Here is a 7,871-nt window from a genome sequence, read left to right as displayed (position 1 = left end):
CCCATCAGACGTTGGGGGGCAATTTCTCAGGATTGGCAACCCGGGGGGGGGGGGATAACTAGTGGATTGACGCTGCTTGAAATATTGGTTTCCCAGCAGAATTTGGGGGCCAGTTTACCAGGATCAGCACCCCTGGGGGGGGGGGGAGAATAACTGGTGGATTGATGACCCTTGAAATGTTGGTTTGCCATCAGAATTTGAGGGCAATACCTCAAGATCGTCACCCCAGGGGGAGGGGGGATAACTGGTGGATTGATGTCCCCTGAAATGTTGGTTTCCCATCAGAATCTGGGGTTAATACCTCAGGATCGGCACACCGGGGGGGATAACTAGCGGATTGATGACCCTTGAAATGTTGGTTTCCCATCAGAATCTGGGGGCAATCCCTCAGGATCGGCACCCCGGGGGGGGGGGTAACTAGTGGATTGATGCTCCTTATGTGACAGGGTCCCTTTAAGCCACTTACAGCTAGCTCCCGATGATCCTCCAAGAGTTTGTAACACCAGAGGCATTACTTGGGAGCGTGTCCTACCAGCTCCTGATTGTTACTGTGTGACCAGGAGCTGCTGGTGAGGGCACAATCGCAGTGCTGGGGTCAGTGCTGGATTTATAGGATTTATTAGCTCTGAGGAAGGGGGTTTGTCCCACGAAACGCGTCAGTCATCCAATCAGAATTGGTCCTATGATGGGCCCATTGCGTTCTCCTGGAGTATTTGAGATTTATGCATACTGCTTTTATCCGCTTGTGAGTATCCATTTGTCTTGGTAGAAATATAAATAAATATAATTTATTTAAAAATATAAATTTGTCAATGGTAATGCACAAGGTGCTTGCACCTTCCTGTGTATTTTTTGCACTGGATTTATAAGGGGGCAACTGCCCTGGGCCCCCCTGACAGAAGGCCTCCCCCTCTTTTATATAAAATAATATAAAAATATACAGTATCATGATAAAAAAAATACTCTCTTTTAATAAATAAATGTATCTTGGTAAATAATATCTTGTTGGCCTTCATCTGTAAAAGTCTGTATATTGCATCGTTGGTAGTTGGTATATTGCAACTGCCCTGGGTCCCCTGACAGAAGAGCCCCTCCCCCTTTACAAAAATAATACAAAACAATCTAAACAATTATATATATATATATATAAAAAAAATAAAATAATAAAATAATATAAAATATATAATGATAAAATAAAATACTTTCTTTTAATAAATGTATATTGATAAATAATATTTTGCCGCCCTTCATCTATAAAAGTTGGTATATTACATTGCTGTTGGTATATTGCAACTGCCATGGGCCACCTGACAGAAGGGACCCCCTCTTTAAAAAATGTTATAAAAATATTATAAAACAATATAAAGAATTATATAAAATAATTAAAAAAAAAATAATAAAATAATATCAAATATTTAATGATAAAAAATACTTTCTTTTAATAAATGCATCTTGGTAAATAATATTTTGCTGGTCTTCATCTCTAAAGTTGGTATGTTGCATTATTGGTAGTTGGTATATTGCATTGTTGTTGGTATATTGCAACTGCCCTGGGCCCCCTGACAGAAGGGCCCTCCTCTTTACAAAAATAATATAAAACAATCTAAAAAATTCTATAAAAAAAATAAAAAATAAAAATAAAATCATATAAAATATATAATGATAAAATAAAATACTTTCTTTTAATAAATGTATCTTGATAAATAATATTTTGCCGGCCTTCATCTGTAAAAGTTGGTATATTGCATTGCTGTTGGTATATTGCAACTGCCATGGCCCCCTGACAGAAGGGCCCCCCTCTTTAAAAAATGATATAAAAAGTATAAAAATATTATAAAACAATATAAAAAATGATATAAAATAATAACAAATAAATAATAATAAAATAATATAAAATATTTAATGATAAAAAAATTACTTTCTTTTAATAAATGCATCTTGGTAAATAATATTTTGCTGGCCTTCATCTCTAAAGTTGGTATGTTGCATTATTGGTAGTTGGTATATTGCATTGTTGTTGGTATATTGCAACTGCCCTGGGCCCCCTGACAGAAGGGCCCCCCTTTACAAAAGGGTCAACCCTTTACAAAAATAATATAAAAAATATAAAATAATATAAAAAATATAAAATAATACAAAATAAATAAAAATAACATAATATAAAATATATAAATAAATAAAAAAACACTTTCTTAATATTTTGCTGACCTTCATCTGTAAAAGTTGGTATATTGCATTGTTTTTAAAAACAAATTTTGCCAGCTCCAGCGAACCACAGCGCTTTGACTGCGTGTGTGCACAAAACAAAGCCACGTATATGCGTGCGGAGGTCAAAAGAATGAAAATGACTTTTTCAATGACCTTAGTATATTGAAGCTTCTAAGAGATTTCAGTGAATGGGATTACATGATGATTATCACTTATAGCTGGAGCAGATACAAGCCTATACAGTAAAGCTTGCATTTAAAACTGCACATTAGGTATCACCTGCTATATGTATTGTACATTTAGTGATGATTTTATGACTGCCCTGAGGTTCTCTATTGTTAGCAGGTGCCTTGCCCCCATCCACAAGGTGGCAGCAGAGACCGGTGAAGGTGCCTCTTTATGAATGGAGAGTGTCAGCTGATAGGCCCGTCCCCTCCCCGTCCCCTCCTGCCTACATGTCTGTCTGCACGTTTCCAGTGACTCACATGCAGCTACATTCAGCTGGTGTGGGGGGGGGGTTGGTGTTCAGCTGCTGCGGTGAATGAAAAGCGATTAGATATTATTACATAGCTGGTAACTGTCACAGGATAAAACACTGATTCATCGTATTCCTTCACACGTTCTACTTTTGGACACAAAGACATTGAAGGTGATATACAAAAATCGTGCTTTAGTGCTCGTGGCAAAACGGCAAAACCTCCGAAGATGTTGTAAAGCGCTGCGCTATATAAATCCTGTATTATAATAATATGTCACCGCAAATAAATGAATTCTTTATTCCGGTGACACACACCATACAGATCCAATATTTTATGCCCTGAACATATACGGCGGGGACATATATGACACGTCAGCCAACGGAGAGACCACAAATCCCCGTCATGTCTCTAATTTACAGTTTAGTCATTTCATTTAATTCAAACCTCATGCCAACCCTTCATAGCAGAACAATCCGCTTCCCACAATTCTTCACTTCCATCTACCTTTTCTTTCAAATTCTTAAATCTTATTCCAATCATCCCTATACACTATTGTATCATTTATTCCAAGAATGTTTTGTTTTTTTACAGGGATATTGTATCTTTTATTCTAGGGATATTGTATCTTTTATCCCAGGGATGTTTTGTTTTTTCTAGGGATATTTTATCTTGTATTCTAGGGATATTGTAACTTTAATTCCAGGGATATTGTATCATTATTTCCAGGGATATTGTATAATTTCTTCCATGGATATTGTGACATTTTTCCAGGGATATTGTACCATTTCTTCTAGGGATATTGTATATTTTTTTCCAGGGATATTAAATCATTTTTTCAGGGTTGTTTTGTTTTTCCTAGGGGTATTGTACCTTTTATTCTAGGGATTTTGTATCTCGTATTCTAGGGATATTGTATCGTTTCTTCCAGGGCTATTGTATAATTTTTTTCCAGGGATATTGTATCATTTATTCCAGGTATATTGTATCTTTTATTCCAGGGATATTGTATATTATATTCCAGGGATATTGTATCTTGTATTCTAGGGATATTGTATGTTTTATTCCAGGGATATTGTATCTTTTATTCTAGGGATATTGTATCTTGTATTCTAGGGATATTGTATATTTTATTACAGGGATATTGTATATTATATTCCAGGGATATTGTATCTTGTATTCTAGGGATATTGTATATTTTATTACAGGGATATTTTATCTTTTATTCTAGGGATATTGTATTTTGTATTCTAGGGATATTGTATCTTTTATTCCAGGGACATTGTATCTTTTATTCCAGGGATATTGTATCTTTTATTCTAGGGATATTGCATCATTTTTTTCCAGGGATATTGTACCATTTATTTCAGGGATATTGCATCATTTTTTTCCAGGTATTTTGTATCATTTATTTCAGGGTTTTTGTATCTTTTTTTCCAGGGATATTGTATTTTTTTCCACGGATATTGGATCTTTTATTCTAGGGATATTGGATCTTTTATTCTAGGGATATTGTATCTTTTATTTCCCAAAATGCCTTTCAGGACAGCACCCGAGAGAGATCCTGGCTCCTCCCCAACAGGAAATCCCCCATCATCCAAAGCTTTAACAGGAGGCCTCCAATCAGCTTCCTTCAGTTTTTTGTGTTTCCTCCAGCTGGTAGGAACACCTGATGGGAGCCATGAACTCTCAGGGCTATCCTGGGAGATAGAAGGTTCTCACCTGTCAATTTCTTCTTTTTTAATTTGTCCAGGAGCAAGAAGATAAAACGCAAAAAGGAAAAAGGAAGCCATGGTCCTTCCAGAAGCCCAAAGGTAGTAGTGGAATGCTCTTCAATCTTCCTGCGACTTCTGGAAAGTCGCAGTGACTCCTTCCTTCCTGTGGGAGGAAGGCTCCAGGAGTTTCCTTCACAGTGGAGAAGCATTACACCAAACTAATTTATTTTAAATATGCTTTCCCAGGGTTATGTGATTGAATTCACAGAAGAACCTCCAAAATGATTTTTGGTAACGAATGCTCCAAGGGATCCATCCAAGGCTCCCGCCATGAAGTCCCTATTTCAGGAACTGATACCTCAGAGAGTCTTTGTTCCGGTCACTCCAAAGAAGTTCTTCAGGGTTTCTACTCACGTGTTTCTCATTCAGGAACCCTCAGTAAAGTTCCGCCTCATTCTAAATCTCAAAGTGCTAAATCGTTCTGTTGAGTACTGAAGATTCCAAATGGATTCCATCTTCTAAGTCAAAAACCTCCTGAACCTAAGAAAAATCCAGAAAGAGGATATCACCGTTGTAACGGCTCCCCTAATATAAAGGGGGTTAACGCCGTTTGCGATGTTCCCTCTCCGAGACACACATCCAATCGGTACCAATATCCACAGTTAAACGACCCTTTCCTATAGGAGCCGATCCCTCTGGCAAAAAGACAAGACGCACTCTGTCTCTGCTGTAGTAGGAATGACTTTATTAAAAACCAACATTGTATTTTTATACACCCTTCAAGGCACATGCTTTAACATGAACAAGAGCCCAGCTCCACCCACACATCCCAAGACGTCTGCTATGCTTCAAACAATCCCACCCAATACACATCTTTTCACAAAGGGTTAGCAGCCAGTCTGTCTGGCACTTTACACTACACACAAGGATAGACTTAAATGAACAATAGAAATGCAAAACAACTTAATTCTTCACAACAATGACACTTAACCCCCACATACAGTATACAATGTATTATACAGCCTTGAATATGGCTATCACAGACCATATCGGGGGTTTCTTTTATTCACCCTGTGTCCAAAGTGACCCCACTGTCACAACCGTAATCCTCATCACTCCCTTCTGGCCCAGGAGAGCTTGATTTTCATCCCTTCTTCAGATGCAGCTTAAATCCTATTAGCACCTGCCGCTGAGACAGGAACTGTTGATAAAGGGACGTCTGTTTTACCAGGAGGTAGCAAAGCTAAAACTCACAGCCTGGCTTCTGAAGAGCAACTTTTGAGGATGAAGGTTTTTTTTTGGATAGGTTGGTTGCTACCCTCATATCTAGCAGAAAGAGTGTTACCAGAGCAATTTATTCCAAAGTCTGGAAAGTTTTCAACTCCTGGTGCACTACGTCCATCCGGCCAGTCTCCAAAGGATACTTCTTCTGTCCTGGAATTCCTGCAAGATGGCGCGGATAAAGGTTTGGTGGCCAGTACCCTCAAAGTTCAGTTTGCCACAACGGGGTTATTTTTTGGAAAAACCTATCTCGTCTGAACCCTTAGTGAGTAGATTTTTCAGGGCTCTCACCCGATCCAGACCGGCAGTGGTCAGAGGCTTCCCAAAGTGGGATTTATCAGTCGTTCTTACAGGCCCTGACCAGGGAACCTTTTGAACCTATGAATTTAGCCCCACTGAAACTTATTACATTGAAAACTGTTTTTTTTTTTCGTTTTTTAGCTCGAAGAATTAATGAGCTTCAAGCTTTCTCAATTAGAGAGCCATTTTTTCTATTTTTCAGATAGAATTGTTCTGAAAGCCGACCCTAATTTCTTGCTGAAAGTTGCTTTGGTCCAAAATCGAGCTCAGGAGATTATACTTCTTACGTTTTGCTCTAATCCATCGGGGAAGAAAGGGAAGAAGAATTAGATACTTTGGATGTTAAGAGAGCAGTCTTAAAGGGGTTGTAAAGGTTCGTTTTTTATTTTCTAAATAGGTTCCTTTAAGCTAGTGCATTGTTGGTTCACTTATCTTTTCCTTCGATTTCCCTTCTAAATGTTTTTTTTCTTTGTTTTCTTTGTCTGAATTTCTCACTTCCTGTTTCTCCTCAGTAAGCTGTTCTGGCTGACTAACCACCACTCGGATGATGGTGTGAAGTTTACTGAGGAGAAACAGGAAGTGAGATATTCAGACAAAGAAAAAAAACATTTAGAAGGGAAATCGAAGGAAAAGGTAAGTGAACCAACAATGTACTAGCTTAAATGAAGCCTATGTAGAAATTAAAAAATTAACCTTTACAACCCTTTTAAGTTACCTGGAAGCCACTAAGGACTTTAGGCGTTCAGACGCATTATTTGTTTTATACTGTATGCTGGTAGTAAGAAAAGAAGGCGAGCTACCAGGGAAACCATTGACAGATGGTTGAGAATGGCGATCACAGAAGCCTATTCCTTTTCAGTAGACTTGTGCACAACGGAAAATTTAGTTTAGTTTCGGTTCGTTGTCATTCGTAAAATACATAATTTAGTTCTGTTATATTCGTTATGTTACGTTAATAAGTTTTTGGATAATTCGTTATTATTCGTAGAGTGTCTAATTAATTTGTTCGTATTAGTTGAAATTCGCTATTTATGTATGTATAGACATTCGTGATAATGATTCGTAGTTTGGAAAGTCGTTTGTTTATTGAATCTTTTAACACACACAATGACAAGATCTCTTCTCCTCGGCTCAAATACAATACAACACCCTTCTAACTCAGTTCTCAGGAATGCACTTTGCCAGTAATCCATCCTCCGGCACAAAATTAATTAGCTGATTGGACTATAAGATTTACTTTGAGCTGAACTTTTGTTTCATTAGATCTTTAAGGAATTACCGAATCATGTCGAATTCATTCGAATTCATTTGTTATATTTATTTCGTATTCGTTGTTATTCCTTATTTTTTCCTTCGGACATTCGGATGCATCCGAATGTCCGAAAGATGCAAAATTCGGCCGAATTTTCGATTTGTTACGAAATGAATTGCACAAGCCTACTTTTCAGATCAAGAAAGTCCAGTTGGTATTTGTGCTTATTCTACTAGAGCTTTGGCAGTGAGATGGGCAGGGAAAGCTGGTGCTACCCCCCGAACAGATCTGTAAAGCAGCTACGTGGTCGAGTTGGACGACCTTTGCCCGTCATTATAGGTTAGACCTCCTGACGGCAGGGGACCAGGCGTTTTCGGTAGGAAAGTCTTACAAGCTGTTGTCCCACCCTAATGGGGTAAGTCTCGATTATCCTCTCGGGTGCTGCCCTCAAAGACGTTTTGCGAAAATTCAAGTTAGACTTACCAGAAACTTGTTTTCCAATAGACTTTCAGGACAGCAATAACGTGCCCTTTTTTTTTTTGCTGTACACTATGATGTAACTGTTCCTTATATGTTTCAGCTGGGGCTGAAGGTTCTCTACAAACAACTGAAGGAAGCTGAGTGGAGGCCTCCTGTTAA

This window comes from Lithobates pipiens, unplaced genomic scaffold (genome assembly GCF_037356315.1).
Source record: "Lithobates pipiens isolate NorthernLeopardFrog02 unplaced genomic scaffold, aLitPip1_a1.2 Scaffold_18, whole genome shotgun sequence".
Lineage (NCBI taxonomy): Eukaryota > Metazoa > Chordata > Amphibia > Anura > Ranidae > Lithobates > Lithobates pipiens.
This window is presented reverse-complemented; position numbering follows the sequence as displayed.